Source organism: Triticum aestivum, chromosome 2B (genome assembly GCF_018294505.1).
Source record: "Triticum aestivum cultivar Chinese Spring chromosome 2B, IWGSC CS RefSeq v2.1, whole genome shotgun sequence".
In the NCBI taxonomy this organism is placed as follows: domain Eukaryota; kingdom Viridiplantae; phylum Streptophyta; class Magnoliopsida; order Poales; family Poaceae; genus Triticum; species Triticum aestivum.
In genome coordinates, this window is record NC_057798.1 from 144,183,878 (window position 1) to 144,206,634 (window position 22,757).

Consider the following 22,757-nt stretch of genomic DNA (forward strand, 5'->3'; position numbering starts at 1 on the left):
TTTTTGTTGAAAACACACCTAACTTGCACACACCAGCTTATCTCACACGTGTCTGGAATCACCCACGACACCTGTTCAGCAAACTCTAAGTGGGGAGGCTACAACCTCGCGTAGCATGGGATCAAATTTATATCGCGCGCTCTAAGGGGTGGCCTCCCCTCTCGGTCCCAACCGGAAACACCCATGCCCCCGAACCAGGTGGTCTGCCTACCAGCTACAACCGGTATCCTCCACCATGGCCTCTCTGTACGGTGTGTGCTAGAAAGAGGTTGACAACTTACTGAACCGTACTCTACTTGCTGTAGAGACGAGTGGTAGTACGAAACAAGTATGGGGATTATTGGAACAAGACTCGATCTACGGTCAACTCAGGAGGTTTAATTATTCCCTGCATGATTAGTATAACGAATATATTTCATCCAACAGAGTCACCTCTCATATCACCTTACCATGCCATACCAGACATAACCGTCCCGACGGAGACCGGCGACAAACTCATACCTACCCAAGGCAGAGGTTTTCCCGGTTTCCTGCCGGTATGCATGCAAGGCTCATGAGGGTGATTATCATCACAAGTGTGTTCATTTCCAACAGCATGGAAATCAATAACATGCACCCATGCATATGATCATATCACATGAAATAACAAGTCCTTCAAAATGCGGTGGTGTTATAAATGCATCAACTATCACACCAAAAATATTATGCCGGGATTCAGAATGCTTGCCTTCATTGTGTGGAAAGGCAGGGTGTACTCCAAAACTTTTGAAAGTTTCTTCTCTCTCCCCAAAATCCTATTTAAAAATATATTTGAATTAACACACATTTCAAAAACAGTAGAAAAAAAGTTGTTTGAATTTTTTTCAAATAAATCTTAAAATAAACTAGATCAAATTTGAGAAAGGTAGGAAAAAGAATCAACTCATTTGGACTTATATTTAAAAAGTTATATCCAGTCAAAGATTTGGTCAAATCTGTTTTTAAAATAAGACAGAAAAGAAAACGTTTCAGATAGAAATACGCTTTCGGTGCAGAGGAGGCGTACTTGAGGCTTTACGCCTCCACTTAACCACGTGGACAGACACGGGGTCGCTGACAGTGGGTCCAGAAGGCCCACTGGTCAGGTTTGACCAGTCTTCTCCCTCTTCTTTCTTTGTCCCGGGCGGAGGCGAGGCAACGGCGATCGTCGCCGGCGAACGGCGGCTCCCCGCGGGGCTCAGAGGGCGGGGATGGATCCGCCACTCCAGGGCGATCCACCCGGTGGTCGCCAGGTAGGTGGGAACGGAGGGAGCTGCCGGCGGCGAGCTTCTCGGCGGAGGTGGCCTCGGGAGCAAGGTGATTTTTCTCCCGCGGTGTGTCCCGATCAAAATTGAGTAGTGGGGATGGCTCACGGGAAGGTGAGGAAGCTCTTGGTGGAGAGAACGGAGAGTGGGAGGCCCTGGTGGTGCCGAATTGGCCGGGGCAGTGGCGGCGGCTGCAGTTGCCAGAGATGAGGAAGGAGACCTCCCCCGGGTCGATTTGCTGCCATGGGAGGACTAGGGGAGCATTCTAAGGCTTCCTGTGTGCACGGGGAGGCTCGAGGGCCTCCTTTTATAGCTCGTCGAGGTCGGTTCCGTGGCGGCCGGATAAGCTCTCTGGCGAACCGCCTCTCTGTAGCTTGCAGGGCAACGTGGCGTGGCTGGGGATGACGGCAAGAGCTAGTGGACGAGTGGGCGCTGCTCCAGGGGCCAGGTGGCGAGCGGGAGTGGCTTTGGCGGCGCCGACATGGCCAGAGGATGTCGGGCGGCGGCGGCTAGCGCTTGGCCTGTCGGGCGCGGCGGGGCTGCTTGGCGTGTTGCGGTGAGAAGGGGAGTGCGTGGCGAGGTGCTGCAGAGCGGGCCAAAGCCGTGGGGCCAGTGCGTGGCGAGGTGCTGTAGAGCGGGCCATGACTGGGATGCTTCACCCCGGCTGCTCTGCACTGTATTCCGATATGGCACGTGGACCCGGTAGCTTGATGTCCCACATGTCGGCAAAAAGGACTAGAAGATTTATGAAAGCAAGCGCTCCACTCTTACGACGGAGGAGTACACGACACGATGGCCCAGTGAACTATCACTTGTACTGTATAGTACTATAGTTTTGCTGTTTCGCACAATCCATCGATACAAACCCAATTAAACAGGAAAGGGCGGAATTTTCCCCACGCGGTAGATGATACCGGCCATACATTTCAAAGGCAATTTTAATGTATGCAAACTGAATAATTAAGTAACAATATGATATCTAGTAAAACTAAAAACACATATGATTTATTGTGTTAGAGTGTAGTAGTAGTGCTGTATTGCATAGTTGTTAGATGTAACATGCGAGAACGTGTAGAGATGTAGTTTTGGAGGGCCTACAGAGAGAAAAGTGCAATACGGTCACTGAACTTCAGAACAAGCTGATTACGGTCACTGTATACGTTTTGCGGTTATTATACGGTCACTTGCTCACGGTTCAGCATCGGATTGCACTCTGTTGACCGACCAAATAGTCTACGTGGCGCCATGTTGACTATTTAAATTGACCATGTTCCTTGTGGGTCCCACCTGTCAGTTCGCATAGGGAAAAGTTCAAATAAACACAAATTTACGCAGGCGCGATATGACTCCAACCCGTGCGCGGGAATCACCTGGTTGTGTATGTGTCTGCCAGGGCCTGATGTGTGCGCATGCACGTGTAGGTTGAGCACTTGAGCGTGAGAGTGTGTGTTGGTCGTGTGGTGTACTGATGTGTGCATGCATGCGTGTGTGTGAGTGTGCGTGCGTGCGTGGCTACGTGTGTACGTGTGAGTGTTGCGTGCGTGCGTGGGTGCATGTGTTCGTGTGAGTGTTGCATGCATGCAGCTCGTGTGCATTCGTGCGTGTGTGTATAATCACCACACCAGCTCCTGTGTGTTAAAACAGACGGCTCAACATACCAATACAAGGCCACCTTGTCCGCTGTGCCCGCGGTCATGACTTCGAACCATCGTCCAATATGTTTTTGTTGTTTGTTTTCATTCTTACTAGCAAGATGCCCGTGCGTTGCACGCAACATCAAGATGCATTTGTATGACTAGTTTATCTTGTGAGAGAAAAGGATGAACGAGGGAAGGCCTTATTTGCAAATGTGGAGAGGTCTGTGGGTACCTTTTTGCAAAATGGCCATAGTTTCTTTCCTATCCGTCAGATATAAATCGGACGGCCTATATTGCAGGATGGTAGGCACACCATCATCACCAACTCTGTTTTTTATAAGAGTGTATTTTATAAGAGTGTAGATGTAGAGTAGATACAAGCCGACAGGTGGGCCTGATGGTAGTGAGATAATGTGATGCAACACTAGAGGTGCCATGTGGAGCGTTTAACTGGTCAACTAGTCATGTCTTGAGCAAATACAGAGTTGTATGGTGAGCCCGTGACTGTATAATAACCACAAAACATAAATGGTGACCGTAATGAGTGGATTCTGAAGTCCAATGTACGTATCGTGCTTTCGCTTCAAATACAATGATCGTCATTGTATATATCGCGAGAGAAAGATGAAACATGCGTAAATGTGCTGGGGGCTTACTTTTAGAGGACCTGGAGATAGTTTGTGTGCATACGTGAAAGGGGCGTAGAGGGGGGTATGCGATGGAGAGAGATGCTCTTCGTTTCTCTTTATTATGACTAACTTTGTATATAGTATAAAAATATACAAATTCACAGTGCGGAATAAATATCATTGTGGGCACCATACAATGCAAATTAGCGTTCGTACTCCTCCATATAACTTTGTAATGTTGTATATATGTAGAAATTGTAAAATAATTTTTTGGCCACACTTTATTCAAAAGGATGGTTGTATGCGAAATAAACGTGAAGAGAGGGCTTTTTAGATCAATGAGGTACGTTATGTAACATGTGTGAATGTGTAGTTGATGCATTTGGCAAGGCCTAGAGAGGTATGTGTGTGTATTACGTATTCGAGAGAGGCATGGATAGAGGGGCCGGCAGGGGGGGCGTCGGGGAGATAGCACGAGAAATGAGAGTGGTCTAGAGAGAGATACGAATATGACGTCATGGCGAGATATTCCCTTGAGTGTGTATATGCAAGGGGGAGGGGATAGAGGCACCAGGAGAATATTTTTTTGTGTGTGGTGTTTGTGTTGGTATGTGTGGGTGTGAGAAGATAGCGAGACGTGGGGGCAGAGGGTGTGTCACCGCGTGAGGTCCGGTGGGTCGAGGTGAGGCCCTTCGTTCGGTTCCGTCCTACGCCACATAGGTCGGCCCGTGATGCATTTAGGGAGACCCATGGATGACTAGTCGTACAAGACGAAGATCGCAGAATTGTGAAGGACTCTGCGTCCACTGACAAAGCTGGCTAGGATTTGTAACCCTAGGTTCTCGGACTAAGGTAACCCCTTTATCTCTGATATTACTATTCATCCAACCTAACTTTAAGGGGCATCCTACAGAATGCTTTGCTAGAATCATACTCGTCGATTAGGAAGAGAGGTGTGAGACAATTTGTCAGAGACAGGCCTAAAGATAATGTGCGTACAGGAGACACATAGGCAGGTCTATGTATATAGAAAGGTTCGATGGGGATTGTGAGTGTGTATGCTTGCGAGAGGAAGAGTGCTTGTGATAAAGGTTAGTGAAAACAATCGTAAATGGTTACGAGAGGGAGGGAGGGTTATATCGAGACCATGTGTGCGAGAAAGACACCTCGGGAGAGAGTGTGTGAGTATGTGCGAGAGACCACCGACGGAGACTGAAACTACACGTAAAAGATTGTTGTACACATTGATTAAAGATATAAATTGTATCCAAATATTAGGATGGGATCATGATATTTGCAATTCGCGTAAGGAACGGTCATTGATCCATCAGACATCTAGATTCTATCGAATTTGAGCATGTCTATGTTATTATTCGACACAATTGATCCACATAGTTAGTATTTTGAACTCCAGACAATGCATCGCTTTAGCAATCGAATATAAACGTGAGTATAGTTCATGTTGTGTGTGTAAAGCACATTATACATACGAAAGTTACACAATGAACATTATAAATCGCTACCTATGAACTAACATACATTTGAATTCAACTTAAGGTGGTTTAAAAAATCGAATTCAACATGAAGTCTATTCAATTATTTGAATTTGATATCATGGCATTTGTAAATCATAAATTATGGGAGCACCAATCTTTGCTCTGATTTTGTACATAATAGCATATGTAGTCGTGTACAAAATAGATTCAAATTTAGCTCCTCCATTCCAAAATAATCGTAGTTATAGGATTTTCAAGTGTCAAAACTTCAAAAAGAAGCGGATAATTTAATGAGGTCTTCAAACATACAAGGTCAAATATAACATTGTCTATTTAGGTCAATCCTCATAGTTCAAGAGTACTCTAAACGTGAATGCTTGTGTTTCAAAATTTCGAACGAAGTGCCAAAAGAGCCTCTACTCGTCCGAAACCACGTGAGACCAATGTTTGGTAGTACAAGGAAATTACTTTTCTAATAACTCCGACCCATGAAACCTACCGGCCCGACGTCCAAAGGTCTACATCAGGGTAGGTTTGTAGCTTCATCTAGACGCCGCACAACCGCCTCCAAAAAACATTCATACACAATGGCCGCCTAAGCACACATGCACGCAGCCGAAATCGCTCCCGCCCACTATTTGGGACACCTGGTATTACCATCCTACCCTCGACCCGTAGTAGGTCCAAAATTTAAGAGGGGGGCAAAGTTTGTACTTCCCCAAATTTCAAACAAGCGCGTCCCATCTTCTGTTCAAAAAAGCCAAAAACAAGCGCGTCCCAGACCAAAACATGGTTCTCCCACCTTCCCCCCCCCCACCCGTCCGATTCCTCATTCGTACTCCATGGGCGCAAAAACTACCTCTCCACCAACCGTGAAACCCCGACATCCTCCGTCCACCACCCCATCCTACCCATCAACTGCCGCCCTCCTCCATCACGCCGGAGCCGATACCCCGACGTCCTCGTCCACCGCAACCTCAACTGCAACGCCCTCCACGGCTAGTAGTTGAAGCCGAGGCCGAGCCATCCGTACCCGAGCCAGTTCAACCACGCCGTCCTGCGCCTCACCGCTGTCGCTGCAACATCGCCACCGTCCACCGCACCGGAGCTGTTCCAGCTACGCCATTCTTCGCCGCCTCGGATCTGCTTCCCCTTAGCCGATATACGGCCACGGCAACACAGTCAACAATTTGGCCATGGGTTTGTCCAAGGATCCACGACTCTCCAAAACATCCATTCCCCTGGGAGAAAAAATAAGATCGCCGCGACATATGGAGGAGACCACACTGGCAACCGACAAGGGTACTCCTCTTCCCTTATTCGTGCAAATCTTACGTGTCTTCTTGCACGGTATTATCCCACAGAAGACACTAGTTGACCGCTTCTTCTTGATACTAGATGTTCCTAGTAACTCACGATGCACAAGGTTTCTCCTCATATACTATTTCACCTTAGCTAGAGGTCTGTCGCCCCCATGAATTTCAATTTCTGGTCAGTTGATTCCCAATTAACGGAAGTATTCCCCGGTGTAACAGGCGCTAGTATGCCTATTACACCGAGGAAGCAGCGCCTCAGTGTTTATCTTAGGGGTGTGTGGGGCCTAGAGCTACTGGCGTCCGATCTGGAGGTCGGTCGGGATTAAAGGGATGTCCTGGGGGCGCTGCCAAGCACGGTGGTGGTGTGAGGTAGAGGGGAGGGTGGGGCGGCGAAGGCAGGGGTCTGGGCCGGTGGTCGCTGGCGGTTCGAGAAAGATCGTCAACAGTGACTGGCGGGAGGTAGATGAAGGCCATCTGCCCGTTCCTTATAGATCGGATGGTTCATTAAAAAATCGATTGACCTATTTATTTTCAGTCGATAATTATCTTATATATGAGCACATGTGGTGGTGTGCTGGAGGAGTACCTGCATTTCCTATGCTCATATATTACAAAATCATACGGAGTAGAATCTAATTTTGTTTGCCATGCAATGTTGTAGAGCTATCATATGTCTCCTGTCATTTATTTTTCAGCCACCTGCTATCTGTTACTTTTACAGTGCACTAGTTCTGCACACACTTCACCCATACTCTCACAAGGGTATTTCAGAGTCTGCCTCGAGAGAAGCAGAAAAGAAAAGAGAGAAGTTGCTCCAGCTTTCTAAGCGGGTAGGCACGACACGTTACATCGCTATAAAGGGTGCAGTGTCAGCAGATGGAGATGGTAAACGTAGCTCTGGAGTTGATGACCTCGCTCGCAATGAACCACCATCCCAGGTGCTTGCTTTAACTTCGCGGTGTCATATGTGGTTGCATGTTCCATGTGGTGTCTAGCTTGTATTCGAAAGGCCGAAGTCGGTCTTTATTAAGATAAGGAAACATAGTTTTTACATGAACCACCATCTCGTGAGCACCAGAAGACAAATAGCTAGTCAGGGCACTGGCCGAGCCAGTGACAAGCCCAGCAAAGACATGCATCACCTGGAAGCCAACTAAAAAGCCGCGATGGTGGCGAAGTAGCCCGCCTCCCACGAGGATCTCAGGTCCTAGATGATCATGCTCACCACTCCAGCCAGATGTCTAGCTTGTATTGCTTCCAATGTGGTTAAATTGCATCTGCTTAACTTACACATTATACCTTTGAATATGACATGCCTTTCTGTTTTTGGTACATACTAGTACATCTGTGTATTAACCATGTTCTTACATCAAACTAATGTTCTTGTGTATCCCTCATCAACCACTTATGATGAGGCAGTCAGGCAAGTGGACTACTCCTCATTTAAAGAATGCAGCGTCAGCCTCCCGACATGATTCTCAAGAAACAGCAAGGCTAGATGAAGATAGTGAACGTAGCTCTGTAGTTGATTACCGCATTTCCCCTACACTAGCATCGCAGGTGCTTGCTCTAACTTGGCAGCATGACATGTGGTTGCATGTTGCATATGGTGTCTAGATTGTAATTCTTCCAATCTGGTTAAACTGCATTTGCTATTCTGCTTAGCTTATACATTATACCTGTTAATGTGACATGCCTTCCTGTATTTAGTACATAGTACATCTGTCTATTAAGCATGTCCTGACATAAAACTATTTTTTTGTATCCCGCGTCAATCAATATGACGAGACAACTTTAGTATATGCAGTGCGATATTAGTTGCATCTTTCATATGATTTATAACATGCGCTGCTTCTAATTTGTTGAAATTCCATTTCGGATGGGACGCTTTTAACTTGGCAGAGTCATATTGGTTGCATCTTTCATGTGGTGTCTAGCTTGCATTGCTTCTTATTTGTTGGAATGGTTTCCTCTTAGTTTACACAAATAGTTGTGAACATGCCATGCCGTCCTGTTTTTTGTACATATTCCATCCTGGTATCATGTGTTTGCCTTACATCAAAGTAGTGATTGTTAGTATCATGCATGAATGAGTTTCGAAGAGAGAATTTTATTGCTTTTTATTGTCGGTTTTACTTGACAATTCAAAATCAATAAAGCGGAAGGAAGTTAGCAAGGCAGCGGATAAAGGTGCTCCTTCCAAACGGAGGGCCTCTACAGTTTCTACTCCTTCACCCTCCCCAAGATGATTTCCAAGACAACACATGCATAGACACTCAACATAGCTGTGTTTATGATGAGCACATCTCCCCTAGTGCACTGTCACCGGTGCTCCCTCTAACTTGGCAATGTTATATGTGGTTGCATGTTATGTGTGATGTCTAGCTTGTATTGCTTCTAATTTTGTTGAATTCCATCTGCTTACTTTACACATTATACTTGAATAAGACACGTGTTCCTGTTTCTTGAACATGCAATATCTGTCTATCACACCATGTTCTTACATCAAATTACTACGGTTATGTAACCTGCAACAATCACTTATCATAAGACACGTTTGACTTCGGAGTGTGATATAGGTTACATCTTGCATTCTTTTCTAGCTTGTACTACTAATTTGTTGAAATGGCACTTATGACGAGACAATTTTAACTTGGTAGAGTGATATTCGTTGCATCTTTCATATGGTGTTTAGCTTTCATTGCTTCTAGTTTGTTGAAATGCCTTCTCCTTAGCTTACACATCATAAGCTGTGAATATGCAATGGCACTAATGACGAGAGACCTCTAACTTGGTAGTGTGATGTTGTTTGCATCTTGCATATGATTTATTTCTTGTACTGCTTCACATTTGTTTAAACGCCATTTATGATGAGACAATGTTAACTTGGCAGAGCGATATTTGTAGCATCTTTCATATGGTGTCTACCTTCCATTGCATTAATTCTAATTTGGTGAAATGTCTTCTGCTTAGTTTACACATCATAGTTCTAGTTATCTCTTACGTCCTGTTTTTCGTACATATTACATCCTCCTATCATGTGGTTGTCTAACATCAAAGTTTAGTTCGTCTGCATCACGCATCAATTTGTTCTGAAGAACTAAATTGTTATTTGTTTTTCTTGTCGACTTGACTTAACATGGCACAAAGAAAGAGGAAGAAACACAGAATGGAAGGGAATGAGAAGAGGATGAATCCTGCAGATTCTGCTGGTATTGATGGTGCAAAAGGTCAAAGTCCAGCGGAAAATACTACAAACAGGGTATCCCATGCTACACGAGCTGCAAAAAAGCCAAACAGAAACAAATAGCTGCCACCAAACAAGCAGAGACAGCCCTAGTTCTTGCAACACCTTCCACAGTACTACCAGCTGCACGAGTTACTCGTGCGTCAATTGAGCTAGCAGCACGTTCCCAAGCTCCCTTGCCACCTGACACTACTTCCCAAGCACTCTTGACACAAGACGAGTTGGCAAGATCAGATGAACCTTGTGAGATTCAACAGCAAGAAGGTAGGTGTTGGAGTCAAGTTACAGTTGCATGCTTCTTTATATGTAGTCTCACAGTTTGATGTACACTAACACTTCCTGTGTTCGTTGCTTGACTAGCACCTAGGGGCAAGAGGAAACAAACATCAGGGGTAATGCTCGATAGGTTAACTAAATCTAGAGGAGGAAGAATGGAGATCCGTTTTGAGGCAGGTTTAAAAAGGCCACGTGATGCTATAGAGTCAGCCAAGTTAGTATCAGAGGCAGTGGTTGCTGTTAGGTGTCATGTACGTATCCTCCCAACAAGGATTCAGTATAGGAATGACAAAGACGAAACCCAGTTCAACACCTTCCTCGGCCATTTATCTGCAAGTATGGTTATGTATGGAAACTAGTAATATCGTCTTGCTCTGTCCCATACTTTCTAGGTTGCTGATAATGAGACTCCCATAATTTTCAACAGATGAGGTTCAAGTTGGGTATCCAAGATGATGCAACCATACAAGCTTGCACCCATGTTTTCAAGTCGTCTCTGCGACAGTATCAGTATAACTTGAGGAAACTCAGTTTGAAGGCAAGGCTAACAGTGAACTTTCCCAAACATCTCCAGTGGAAAATATATCGGATGAAGACTGGAGGGGCCTCGTTAAACACTGGTCTGATCCGAAGTATCAGGTACATTATATATATGTGATCAGATCACATGTTGAAGTCCTATTTACGCATGTACCACACAAATATATCTTCTTGTAGGTGAACTGTTGAAAGAACAAAGCCAACCGTACGAAAGTGAAATTCCATCAGACGACAGGATCTCGTAGCTATATTGCACACTGCGAGGCTCTTATAGTTAGCTGGTGTTTCACTTTTTTCGCTGTACCATATTATCGGATCTATATTGACTTGTTCCAAATGCAGAGGAAAGCCCGCAAGGACCAAAAAGTACCTGAACCAAATGTTGTGGAAATCTTCAAGGACTGTCACAGCAGCAAGAAGAAGGGCATGACTACACCAGTCAAAGCCGTTGTTGTAAGTCCTTAATCCTCATGCCTTTTAACTACTACTTACACTATAAAAAAAGACACATCCGTGACATTTTGGGCCAAACGAAACTTTTTTGTCATACTTATGACACTTCTATGACGATAATTGTGACAAAACCCGGTATCATCATAGATGTGGTGGGCTCCTACTTCTATGACAAAAAATCATGACAGAAAATGGGCTTTTCGTCCTGGGCGGGCCGGAGATGCAGCTGCATGACATTCTTTGGGCCATCCATGACGGAAAAAAATGTGGTAGAAGCGAGGGCGAGGCAAATTTTGGGGAGTTCCCGCTTACGGTGGGTGGTCGGGGGCCGAGCAATGCGCATTTCTCTCGTACACGTACGCGCGTGTGTGCGAGGCGTTGGCTCTAACTGAACCCGAGCAAGGCGTTGGGCTCTAACTGAACCCGAGCGATTGCACTGCAGGCTACGCGTTATTGAACCCGAGCGATCGATTGATGGCTGTTAACTGAACCCGATCGAGCGATTCCTTCGCTACTGGTGCTAACTAAAGCCGATCGTTGCTGCCTCTGGGATGAACAGTGAGCGTTGCGGGGGGTTTGGATGAATAGTGAGCGGTGGCGTTGCCTCTGGATGAACAGGACCCCGATCGACCGAGCCGGTTGGGGCTGGATGAACAGGACCCCGTGGAGGGCTGGATGAATAGGACGACCCGTGGAGGGCTGGATGAACAGTAGACAATGGAGGGGTGCCCGTGGAGGGGTGGTTGAACAGTAGCTTGTGGAGTAGCGCGTGGTGGAGGATGGATGAACAGGAGACCGTGGAGGCTGGAGGAGGTCGACGGTAGCCCGTGGAGGCTGGAGGAGGTCGACGGTGGAGATGTAAAGTATCCCGTGGAGTCCCGTTTTGCGGTACGACACACCCCTCTTGATGAAAGTGCAACTATCCCTAGGTGGTTTTGGTAATTCATAACAACATAGCTCACTGAGCTAATGCTATTCCAAGACTATTATTTTAGGAAAGCTCAATGAATGGCATGGCATGGATGATGAAAGTGGATCCCTCAAAGTACTAATGACAAAGGATTGGCTCAAGCTCAAAAGCTCAAGACTCTTCATTTTATATTTTAGTGATCCAAGATCACATTGAGTCTATAGGAAAAGCCAATACTATCAAGGAGGGATGAGGTGTTGCTTAATGAGCCTCTTGCTTCATGTGCTTGGTGATATGCTCCAAAAACCCTCAACTACTTTCTCACATCCACAAATGACCTAAACCTAAAGCCAAAATCGGTCACACCGATTCTTTCTATCCGGCGCCACCGAGTTCTAATGTCATAGCCACTGCCACAAACCCTAGGCAAATCGGTCTCACCGATTGGGATCTCGGTCTCACCGAGATGGGATTGTAATATCTCTGTTTCCCTTCGTAACGTTTCGGTCTAAGCGAAGTGAGCGATCGGTCCCACCGAGATTGCAATGTAAACTCTCTGTTTCCCTTTTGTACCATTTCGGTCTCACCGAAAAGAGCAAATCGGTCCCACCGAGTTTACCTAACCAACTCTCTGGAAAGCTTATTACCAAAATCGGTCTCACCGAGTTTGTGTGTTCGGTCTTACCGAGATTACGTTATGCCCTAACCCTAACCAAATCGGTCCTACCGAGTTGCATGTCAGTCCCACCGAAAATCCTAACGGTCACTAGGTTTACTAAATCGATCCGACCGAGTCTGTTGAATCGGTCCCACCGAGTTTGGTAAATTGTGTGTAACGGTTAGATTTTGTGTGGAGGCTATATATACCCCTCCACCTCCTCTTCATTCGTGGAGAGAGCCATCAGAACAAACCTACACTTCCAACTTACCATTTCTGAGAGAGAACCACCTACTCATGTGTTGAGGCCAAGATATTCCATTCCTACCATATGAATCTTGATCTCTAGCCTTCCCCAAGTTGCTTTCCACTCAAATCTTCTTTCCACCAGATCCAAATCCTATGAGAGAGAGTTGCGTGTTGGGGAGACTATCATTTGAAGCACAAGAGCAAGGAGTTCATCATCAATGCACCATTTGTTACTTCTTGGAGAGTGGTGTCTCCTAGATTGGCTAGGTGTCACTTGGGAGCCTCCGACAAGATTGTGGAGTTGAACCAAGGAGTTTGTAAGGGCAAGGAGATCGCCTACTTCATGAAGATCTACCGCTAGTGAGGCAAGTCCTTCGTGGGCGATGGCCATGGTGGGATAGACAAGGTTGCTTCTTCGTGGACCCTTCGTGGGTGGAGCCCTCCGTGGACTCGCGCAACCGTTACTCTTCGTGGGTTGAAGTCTCCATCAACGTGGATGTACGATAGCACCACCTATCGGAACCACGCCAAAAACATCCGTGTCTCCAATTGCGTTTGAATCCTCCAAACCCATCCCTTTACTTTCTTGCAAGTTGCATGCTTTAATTTCCGCTGCCTATATACTCTTTGCATGCTTGCTTGATTTGTGTGATGATTGCTTGACTTGTCCTAAGATAGCTAAATCTGCCAAACTCTAAAATTGGGAAAAGGTTAAGTTTTTAATTGGTCAAGTAGTCTAATCACCCCCCTCTAGACATACTTCAAGGTACTACAAGTGGTATCAGAGCTTTGGTCTCCATTTACTTTGATTTCCATAGCTTTTGGTGGTCATAGCCTTGGTTTCACAACCTAGGAGAGTATGGCGTCTAGTGAGGGAAATTATCACCGTAGAGGTCCTTACTTTGATGGTACTAATTTTGCTAGTTGGAAGCATAAGATAAAAATGCATATTCTCGGACATAACCCCGCCGTTTGGGCAATTATTTGTATTGGCTTGCAAGGTGAATTCTTTGATGGGAGAGAGCCGAACCATGAAGCTAATGCGGAAGAATTGAAGATGCTGCAATACAACGCTCAAGCTTGTGACATCATCTTCAACGGATTGTGCCCCGAAGAATTCAACAAAATCAGCCGTCTTGAGAATGCAAAGGAAATTTGGGATACTTTGATTGATATTCATGAAGGTACCGACTCCGTCAAGGAATCCAAGTTGGATGTGCTCCAAAGTCAGCTTGATAAGTTCAAAATGAAGGATGGTGAAGGTGTCGCTGAAATGTACTCTAGGCTTGCACTTATCCCAAATGAGATTGCCGGCTTAGGGAGTGAAGAGATGACCGACAGATTCATCATCAAGAAGATCCTAAGAGCATTGGATGGAAAGTATGATACCATGTGCACATTGATCCAAATGATGCCAAACTACAAAGATCTCAAGCCAACCGAAGTCATTGGAAGAATTGTTGCTCATGGGATGTCACTTAAGGATAAGGAGGAACTTCACAACAAGTCAAGTGGTGCTTACAAAGCCTCAAGTGAAGCCCCCACATCATCAAGTGAGAAACAAACCTTCAATGAAGAATTGAGCTTAATGGTGAAGAACTTCAACAAATTCTACAAGAGTAGAAGCAAAGAAAGAAGCTCCAAGTCAAGGTCTTACAATGACAAGAGATCTTCTAGTCGAGAGCAAAATTGTTACAATTGTGGGAGACCCGGACACTATTCCAATGAGTGTACGGCACCCTACAAAAGAAGAGAAGATTCTCCAAAAAGAAGAAGAAAAAGAGAAGAATCACCACCGAGAGAGAGGAGGAGTAGAGATGATCGTTATGAACGAAGACCCTCACGGAGAAGCAAGGATTCGGAAAGGAAGGACAAGTCATCAAGGAGCTACACAAAACAAAGACATCAAGCTCATGTTGGTGAATGGGTATCCGGCTCCGACTCCGACAATCACTCCGAGAGAAGCTATCACTCCGACTCCGAATATACTCAAGATGAAGGTGTTGCCGGTCTAGCACTTGTGTCAACCAACTCCTACGACATATTTGATTCACCAAATGAAGGAATTGGAAGGTGCTTCATGGCCAAAGGTCCAAAGGTAACACATCCTGAGTATGTCGATTTCGATAGTGATGAAGATGACCTACTTGTGGATGATGATTTACTTATTGACAACTCTAGTGATGGATACTCTGATGAAACGTCAATTAATCATGCTAATCAAGATAAAACGAATGACAATGATAAGGAGAAGATTGAGCTTCTAACTAAAGAACTAAACACTCTTAAGTTAGCTCATGAAACTATCTTCGAAGATCATCGAGAACTTTTAAGGGCTCATGAGAAGTTATGCTTTGAAAAGCTCAATCTTGAGCAAGAGCATGAGTTCTTAAAAGCAATCAATGATGATCTCCATAAGAAAAGTTCTTCTTACATTGCCAAGCGTTTACTCTTATCTACTTACATGCCTCAAGTCAAGTCTAGTAACAAGTACAAGAAAGATTCTTCCTCTAGTAGTAACAATAACAATGTCAAATCCAATATTGTTGCCTCTAGTAGTTCTCTTGATTCCACTAATGATTCTCTTAGCCAAGTTACACTTGAGCAAGAAAATAGCTTATTGAAGGGAATTATAGAGAAAGGTGTTTACAAGAGCCTTGCCGGGAGTAAGCAATTCGAGGAGATTGTATGCAAGCAAGGAAGGCACTGGAAGAATCAAGGTGTTGGTTTTGAACGAAAGTTCAGTGCCAATGGAGTTGAGTGGGAAGAAGATCAATACCCCAAGACGAAGTTTGTTCCTCAACAAGAGAAGTATGATCCTACTTCCTTCAAAGGAACACAAGCACAAGATGATCTTCCACCACAAGACCACAAGAACAAAGGCAAGGACAAGCTTCAAGAAGATATCGATGCATTTGAAGAAGCACCTAAGGCCTCGGTCAAGTGGGTTCCCAAGACTACGTCAAGTTCTACTTCATCAAGTACAACTAAAACTCCAAGGATTCCCATCAAGATGATGTGGATCCCGAAGAAGAAGAACTAGAGAGTTCTTGAGGGTGACTCCGCCAACATTCTTCACTCACATCTTTATGGCAAGAACAAGCGCAATCAACTTTCACATCTTGCACTAGTTCAAGGAGTCACAAACCCTCATGTTGGTAAGGCAAGGGACAAGGTAACCTAATGATTTCATGGACATCATCTTGTGTGTGCATCACTCTATGTCTATGGATATTCTTGTTTGTTCCTTGTGGGACTAACCCATGTAGGTAAGTTGAAAGTGCAACTCACTCCAAAGGATTGCTCCAAATGATCTACATCAACATTGAGCATCCACATCTTCAACACCTACATGAAGTCATCATCGACAAAACCCAAGGTTAGTTCATCCCTCTAAAAGGGATCTCACATCTAGGAGGAGCTTAACTCTAAGAATTAAGTCAAAGCAACTCTAATGGTGTGAACACATCAATGCATTATGTAAAAGTGGTAACCCCACTTGAGCTTAAACGATGAGTATGACCTATGATCAAATGTTTTTTCATTTGACTCCTAAGTCAATATACTCATATATAGATGACCTAGTCATCGCCAATTGTTTGATAGATGCTAGAATTGGTTGTGCATGTTTTGCCACATATTTCATTTGCCATCTTATTGTGTGAGCATGTTCGTGCATATTTTACTCATTCAAGGACATCCACTTGTTGTTTTGAGTGATTGGCTTCCCTTTTCTTTTTGCCAAGTGGACGGACAAGAATGCCTAAGAACCTTCTCTAGCTATCTATGCTTTTCTCGTCTCAAACTCTATTCATGCTACATCACAAAATTTGATCAAGTCAGATTCGAACCACTCTGTGTGAGGAGCACTCGGAGTCCCCGATTCGTCATAGAATTAAACTTCCAAAACTTCTTTGTGATTCTCGGTCTGATCGATTCCTCCATTTCGGTCCTACCGAGATCACTAAGTCGATCTAGGTTTTCAATCTCGGTGCAACCGATTTGAACTTTTCGGTCACATCGAGTTGCTGTAACTGTACACAGTTATGCATCTTGGTGCCACCGAGTTGTTCCACTCAGTCACACTGACAGGGTCGAGCTATATATAGTCACGGGAAAAAATTTGGAAATTTCTCCGAACCTCTTCGCCCGCGCAATAGCTCACTCTGCCATCAGGGTCTCCGGATCATCTCCTCGTCGCCAGCCGCCTCCTGTCACTTGTCTCCGCCGCCATCAACGGATTTCACCCCCGTCGTTGCCGCCGTAGCGAGTTCATCGCCAAGCTAGGGTATGGACTCGATCACAGTGCTATCCTCATCCGATTCCTAGCACATTGTGTTCTTATTGATTCTTGCCACGATTGAAACACTCCTATCCAGTCAATGCAATCCTTAGATTAGATGGGATTCAAAAATTTAGGGTTAGGTTTCCGCCGAAACCATCTCGGACCCACCGAGTTGAAAAACTCGGTCCCACCGATTTGGCTAACGCCATTGCACTAGTAACTCTCGGTCTGACCGAGAATTGCTAATTGGTGAGACCGATTTTAGGACTTTGTGAAACCCTAGCAGTCTCGGTGCCACCGAACTGTGACTCGGTCCAACCGAGTTCATTAGTTTAGGTTCCAAAACTGCTTCGGTATCACCGAGTTTGAAAATCGGTTGATCCGAAATGCTTTCTGTGGAAAACTAAAACTGAATTTTTGAATCATTCTTTTGCAAAAATCTCTGCATTTTGTGATGCTCATCCACTCTATCTCATCTATAACTCTTCACATGGTCAGCAGTTAGTGATTTGCAGCATGTCAGACCAAAGTGATAGTCATAACAGGTCAGAAGAGCACAATTACATGAGTGAGGGCACTAGTCCCTCTAGCACTTCAGATGAAGGCAGCAGGAGCACCCCAGGCAATCTGCCTAAAGCTGCCACCAGGACAAGGAAGAAGAGAACCTCAGATTCTGAGGATGAGGATTATAGAGCAGAAGAGGATGAGGCTACCTCCAAGAAGGTAGTGCTAAAAAAGGAGTATGCCTCAGCACAGAACACTAAACCTGGACTCAATAGGAAGGTTCCTGCCAAGCGGACACCTATGCTGAAGGTTAGAGGATCTAATCAAGTGCCTGAAAAGACTGAACCCAAAGAGGCACATGCAAAAAGAGTCACAACTTCCAAACCCAAGAAAGTTCCCACTGGAGAAACTATGAAGTTTACCATTGAATCAGAAGATGAAGCTGCTGCTCAGGATAAGAAGAAGAAAAAAGCCAGAACCACTACTGCCCAGGTTCTTGGAAATCCCTCAATGAGGAGAGACTCTGAAGAGGAAGAAGAGGTTGCTGCACCAGCACCCAAGGCACAAAAGCTGATGGGTGATGCTATTAGATCAGGGGCTGCAACATCAAAGCCCAAGGAAGCACCCAAAGCTGCCCCCAAGCCCAAGATTGCACCAAAGAGGAATACCAGGAGTATTCCAGCTGCTGAGAAGAACAAGGCCCCAGTGCCTGAAGTTGCTGATGAGGAGGATGAAGAAGGACAAGTCCTAAGGAAGCTCAAGCCCAAGATACCAGACCACAATGATGCCCATCCTGTGGCTGAGGACATGAAGATCAGAAGAGACTCAGGGTTGAGGCTATGGAGGATGACAGATCCATATGCCACAAGGAGAAGGACTGCTGTTGATTACATGTTCCATACAAAGGAACAGCAGGACTTCTATGAGACAATCTTGTTGGACAAGAACCCATAGTGTGTGATATGAGGTGGGTCGACTGGACCTACATGAAAGATAATGAAGAACACTATCCTGGAGTGCAAGGTAGTTTTGTTGCTTGTGGAGTTGCAGATTTTGTTGGGCAAAAGCTCACCAACTGGAATGATGAACTCATTATGCAATTCTACTCCACAGCACACTTCTATCCAGATGGGAGGATAGTTTGGATGTTTGAAGGTACAAGGTACCAGTCAGTTGTTGAGGAATGGGCAAAACTGATCAATGCCCCAAAGGAAAGTGAAGATGACTTGGATGTCTATGCCAAGAAGAAGATGGACTACAATTCCATGGCACACATGTACAAGGAGATCCCAGACAAAGCAATAGAGACACATAAGTTTGGGTCAGTCCACTTTCTTCTGTCAGGGCTGCCAACAATCAACTGGATCCTAAGGCACACTCTGTTGCCTAAGTCTGGTGACCACAACATGATTAGAGGGCATGCAATCAACATGTTGCATTTGTTTGATGTGCCATAGAAATTCAAGGTAATGAGCCTTATGGTAGAGACCATTAAGAGGACTGCAGCAGACCAGAAGAGAAGTTGTGGATATGCCCCTCGGATTCAGGAGTTGATTAACTCAAAGATGGGCACAGGGAAATATCTGTTGGACAAGGAACATTTTCCTCTCTATCCAGACTTTGAGGACAATCAGGTTGTCATGAATGAGAATGAACCATCATCAGTACAAGCTCAAGAGAAGAAGGAGAAGGCAAGGAAAGAGAAGGCTGCCAAGATGCCAACTCAAGAGTAGGCATCTGAGTACTTTTTGAAGAACAAGCAGGAGCAGCTTGGTTACTTGATAGCATCAACACTGAGGATTGAGAAGGGATTGGCCACCCTCACTCAGACTCAGGAGAGCTTGGAAAGAATCATGGAACAAAAATTCCATGATCTAGATGTCAAAGTAACTGAGATTCAGTCAGTTGTGGAGCAGTTACAAGATGACATGCAGGAGAAGAAGGGCAAGACTACCACTAATGTATTTGCCAGAGTGCCTAGAGCTTGGAGGTCAGCTGCAGTGCCTGTGACAGACACCAGAGCCACATCATCTGCACCAGCTACAGCTCCAGTGCAACCAGCTCCAGCACCAACTCCTCCAGCTCCATCCACTTCAACTGAAGCCTTCGTTCTTGGAGTTATCCGGACACCACCACTTGAAGATCAAGCCTGAGAGTCGATCTAGCACTATGCATTTTCTATGAACTTTTTGGTAACTTGTTGCCAAAGGGGGAGAAAAATGTATAGATCATAGGCTTTGAGAGAGAGAGAGAGTGTGTTTCTTTTGTTCTCTCTTGCTTTGGTGGTTAAACTTTGTTTGCTTTTGATTGTTTGAGATACTATGCTATTTTTGTGAGACATTGATGATCATGTGTTTGATCATAAGCTACACTTATGCATGTTTAATGATATTATCTTATCTTATCCTTATATGATCATTCACTTTGCTTGGTGATGAGTGCATGTATTCAATCTTTATCATTTTAAGCGCTCCACCAAGATGTATGTTTTTTTGACCTTGAAGACTGCAGGGCTTGCACCCCACAGCATTTTATTAAAGCAAAATAGAAACAGAACTAGTACAAAGGTTTCCTCAAGAGGAGGAAAAAAGAACAGCAAAAGAAAGCTATACAAGAAGACTAGTCCTAATTGTTGGGGGTTGGATGCGACATATGCCAAAGGATGGCTTATCATGGTGGGGGCGAGTAGAACGTCGTTGGTGCCTGGAAACGGGATAAGGCGTAGACATGCACGCCGGCGAATCTTACCTAGCTTCGGGGCTCTCCGGGGAGATAACACCCCTACTGCTGCTCTGTGGGGTCTCCGCATGATCACTCAAGTGAAAAGGCTACAATGGTGCTCCTAGAGCTGTTCGGGAGGTAGGAGAGGGCAAGGCTAGTTCTCTCTTCCCTGGGCTATTTGGTCTACAATATCAAGGTCCGAACCCTTTGCATGGGTGCCCCGGGGGTTTATATAGGCCTACCCCCCGGGGGTACAATGGTAATCCGGCTGGGCGCGGGCCCCAGCCGTCTGTCTCTCAGGCCACCGTCTTTCCCGCCGGCTTCTGGGGCCCACCAACTGGTGGTCCCGCGGACAGGCTTGACACTGTGTGGTGCTCCTGATGACACAGGCTTGGTCATCGGGTCGTGGCAACAGTGCCGCCGTCTATCAGGCGGTCACTGTCGCCATTCCCCATCTAATCTGGTTAATGGCTTGTGGGGCCCTGGAGGGGAGGCGGCCGACTCTGGGGAGGCCGACTCCCACAGGGCCGTCTTCGGGCGCTCTGGCCGCCTTTGGCCCACCCACTGATAGGCGGCCCCGCGGTCTTCGGGCCGTACAGGCCGGCGTCGTGGGCATAGTGCATCGTGCACTGTGGCTGAGGTCAGGGCAGGCATGGCGACAGTGCCGCGCCTCGCCGGAGATCTTCCGGCGATATGGCTCGCTGTAGCCATGCCAGTCCCTCGTAGGCAGGGAGGGACGGCCACGTCGTGACCATACCCCGCATCGGGCTTTTTGAAGTGCCATGGGCCGACTCCCATAGTCGGCGTCCGTGGAAGTCGCCAGCTTGGAGTCGGCTTCTTGGACTCGGCTTCTCTGAAGATCGCCAGCTGGGACTCGGCCTCTCTAGAGGTCGCCAGCTGGGACTCGGCTCCTCTGGAGATCGCCAGCTGGGACTCGGCCGAAGGGGCGCGGCCGGCCCCGATGTCTTGAAAGGTCCATGGTCCCGGGTCAGCCTACCCGTGGCCCATTACTCCGACAGTACTCCCCGAAGCTGGTGAAGCCCTGCGGACGCCGCCTCGTGGGGCTTCAATAGTTTCAAACTTTCCCGTGCAGACTCTGAGATTTGGCCGCCGTCTTCGTTTCGGTCGACTCACTGAAGTCGGATTTGTTCAGCGAGGGGCCGCTACTTGTAAGCCCTGGCGGGAAATCAGGCGGCGTACTGGATACGCTTCCCTGCTGCCATCGAGGCGGTCCTATCGCGTGGCGCCACGTGGAGAGGATAGTCTGCTCACCCACACGCGCGACGGGACGGGCTGTCGGGCGGGGCCCGCCACCACCGCGCCCCGGCATCCGAACGGATCTGCTGTGGTTGCGAACGGTTGGCTTCCCCACGTCATTACTGCGCGCAGTAACTTCATGGGGTAAATCGTGGGCGGCATGGGGCTTCGTGCGCAGTTAATCCCACGCCCGCCCCCTCGGCTCCTCAGCCCACAGGGCTATAAATAGGCAGGGAGGAGCGGGGCGGCACCGCACGCGCATCCTCTCCCCCACTCTCCTGCCTTCTCTTCTTCCTCCACCGCGAGCAAGAGCACCTCACACCGCAGCGATGAGTTCTTCCTCCGCCGCGGCCCCCGCCACGCGCTCCGGTGTGTGGGACGGTTCGGATGTGGAGGCGGAACATATCGAGTTACTCCGCCAGACCCGCCGTCTTCCCAGTGCGGACCTCGTGCACGCCCGCCCCGCGCCGGCAGGAGAGACCCGGCCCGCGCTGGAGGAGGGCGAGCGGGTTGTCTTCCGCTCGCACTTCATGCGCGGCCTGGGGCTGCCGGCGAGCGGGTTCTTCCGCTCGTTCCTGGAGTTCCACAGCCTCCAACCGTACCACCTTACACCGAATGCGGTGGTGCTGCTTTCCGCCTTCGCCACTCTGTGCGAAGGCTTCCTCGGCGTTCTCCCCACCCTCGAGTTGTGGGGAGAATTCTTTTCTTCGAAGCTTGGTACACAGGCCGCCGGCACGCCGGCTCAGTGCGGCACCTACATCGCGGTGCGGCGCACGACGGCCGACAACCCCTTTCCTCCCATCTCGCTGATAAAGTCGGTGAAGATGTGGCAGTGCTCCTACTTCTACGTGAAGAACCTCTCCACCGACGGCGACTGGGTCAACCTGCCGCCCTTCAACCCGGCCCCCTAACTAGGAGGCTCCCCAGTTGGTCCCACCGGTCCAAGTCGCTGACTCCCTCTGGAGCCGCCACCGTAGCGCGACTCCGAGTTCTGCTGCAGTCGGAGGGCCTCGTCGGATTCGACCTTCTGGCCGCCTTTGTGGCGCGCCGAGTCCTCCCACTCCAAGGCCGGCCTCACCTCATCTGTCAGATGAGCGGCCACCACGACCCGAGCCGGCTGTGCACCAAGGAGATGCCTCGCAGGGAGGTGGCGAACTTGGTGAACAACATCACGCACTGCGAGTTCACGGTGGACTGGCAGTTCGGCAAGGAGCCGTACTCGCGCGACAACCCCCCTCCAGTGGTAAGTCGCATCTTTATGCAGTTTTGTCTTCTTTGCGGCCGACTCCGGCTTCT